The sequence below is a fragment of the Apteryx mantelli genome, chromosome 12 (genome assembly GCF_036417845.1).
Source record: "Apteryx mantelli isolate bAptMan1 chromosome 12, bAptMan1.hap1, whole genome shotgun sequence".
Classification (NCBI taxonomy): domain Eukaryota; kingdom Metazoa; phylum Chordata; class Aves; order Apterygiformes; family Apterygidae; genus Apteryx; species Apteryx mantelli.
Genome location: NC_089989.1, coordinates 7,207,724 through 7,210,389, shown reverse-complemented (window position 1 = coordinate 7,210,389; position 2,666 = coordinate 7,207,724).

The following is a 2,666-nucleotide window of genomic DNA, read 5'->3' as shown; positions in this document are numbered from 1 at the left end:
TGTAATGCTTTTTAATGTTTTTCTTTACGGAAGTAGGTTAATCTATTAGGGATTCAAATGCAAGTTCGTAGGCAGATCTACGGGAACAGAATAATGCACAGCCCTGTCCCAGGCACGTTCCCGGGGTTACTTCTTCCGTGTGTGACACAGCAGCCGTTGCCATCACTATCTGCTGAAGGCTTAGCCCGGCCCGTGACCAGGGCCCGCAGTCTCGGCTTGCTCCTTTCCAAATTTACCCCAGCAAATAGCTTCGCGTTTTTTAAATACATAATTCCTGACAAATTAATTAGATTCGGCACTGCACATCCTAAAACGTGCTTTTTTTTAATCGCGGTTGGGGCAGCGCTTACCTACGTGTCCCCGATACTACAGGAAAGCGAGCGGCTCGGCTAGCGGGCTTTACTCCTAAAGGCAAGCAAATAATTTACAATACGCGGCCTCCTCAAGCCCGCGACGTGCGCAAAAGGGCGTATGCCGAAGTCGCGGGGAGTAACGCGGAGTCAGTCGCCGCCTGCGTGGCACCAAGGCCCGTGGGGGCAGCGCCCCGCCGTCCCGGGGAGAGCCCCGGCGGCCTGGCCCGGCCCGGCCCGGCCTGCCCGCGACGGCGGGTCAGGGACACCGCCGCGACCGGTGCTTCCCCGCGGCTCTTTGTTAATTGCTGCAACGTAGCAAGAAATCGTAGCTTTTTTTTTTCTCTCTCTCTCTCTTTTTCAGTCCATGCTGTACTTTTTCCATTGAAATACCAAATTATAGAGCATCTGCAGAGACATGCAATTATCATCATCCTGCAAAAAAACAAAAACACCGCAGGAAGCGGCGAGAGGCGGAGAGCGAGGGAAGGGAGGAAGAAGACCGGAGGGAGCCTGGCTATTTGTGGCAACGGTGCCGGGGCCCGGCGCTGCCCCGCGCCCCTCCGCGGAGCCGTAGGGGGACCCGGCCCGAGCAACCCCCCTCACGGGCCGGCGCAGCGCTTCGCTTGCGCGGCGGGATGACCCCCCCCCCGGGGGGGGGGAAGGGGGCAGGCAGGGGAGGAGACCTGGGCTGAGCACCTGGTGCTAACTGGCCTTCCAATTAAAGGGAGTAATTAGCACCGCTAAAGGGAGGTCCCGCTGCGGGCTAAGGGGCGGGCTGGTGCGTCCCATCCCGGCAGGAGCGGAGGCCGCTGTCCGCCCGGGCCAGGTGGGCCAGGCGGAGCCCTGCACCCGCTCGGGCCCGGCCTCTGCAGGAGGGCGCCGGGCAGGGCCGCGCTGAAGGCCGCTGGCGGCCGGACCCGTCCCGTCCCGTCCCGGCGCGGCGCGGCTCTAACCAGAAACGGCCCCGCGCTGGAAGCCGCCTGTCGGTAAACGCTCTCGCCGCTTGTTAACGGCACGAAGGCGAGGTTTTGACGGGAAAGGAGTCATGCTGACAACATTTACGGGCTTTAATTAAGCATAAGCCCGGGCCTGCCCCCCTGCGAGCCCGTTGCCGGGCCCGCTGGTCGGCGGATGCCGACGTGGATTTGTATTGATGCCACTCAATTTCTGGCACGTCTGTTCCCATTTTTTCGCACTTGCGCACGGTCTGCTCGTTTCGCAGAACTTAAAAGAATCCGGATTTGTTGCTGCAAGGCGCCTGGGCTCGGGGTGGCGGTGGCTTCCGAGGACGTTATCGGGAAGGCGCACCCTGCGCGCCTCGCTCCGCTGCGTGTACGCGCTCGGGTGATAACTGGAGGTTGCTTCCTGTTTATGAAGCCGTAGCTGTATCCCAGGTTAAATAAACTCCAAGGATGAGCGATGAAGTGTTTGTAAGCACAGGATATGGCCGTTGCTGAGTAAACAGGAAGCAAGCTCGTATTCTTACACTAAAACGACTAATATATATTTAAACAAACAACAGCTAGATTGAAATGTTTCGTTTAACCTGCGGATAAGGATTAAGGTTTGGCAGGATGACGACGGCGGAGGTTTCACAGAGGGCTGTGGGGTGGAGGGGTCGGGCAGAGCCCCGGCAGGGTGCGAGGTTTGCTCTTTCGCGGCTGCGGGTCCCGCGGCGCGGCCCTGCGCCGCTCTTCGCGGCCACCCTCTTCTGCGCATCAGGGAGCTCCGTGGGTGTTTAGATTTTGTCACTTCTTTGTTTCAGCTTATAGTCATTGTTTCTTGCTAGGTTATAGGCTAAGGACTAATCTATCTCGGTGCACTTTAAAACTGCAGCCCTTTATAATTAAAACGTGGATTCAGTGGTGCATTGACCTAAATTAACAATAGTATGGCAAGCCGGGTCCATCAAGATGTTAAACAGAGATTTGGAAATAGTTAGACTTCAGTTATTACTATCGCACTTACGATATAATGTTTATATTTTCTTTTCACCATATGAGTAAGTGTTGGAGAAGCTATTATTTTTCACGCACCATAAAAGCATTATAAGGACAGTTCCTCTACACAGCGAGAGGGAAAAGCAGGAGCGTTTTATCCAGTTCGCGTCCCTGCTTCGGGCGTACGTTCCCCCTCCGCCCGGGCGGGGCGGCGGCGGCGGCGGCTCCGCCCGCCCGGCGCTCCGCGGCCCGCTGCCCGGGGCAGGGGGCTGCCGGGCTCGCCGCAGAGCTCCCAAGCGGGGCGCGTCGGCGCGTTTGCCCGCTTAGCTCTCGCAGCCGCTGCCTCAGGCTGGCGCGGCAGCTCCCGCCGCCC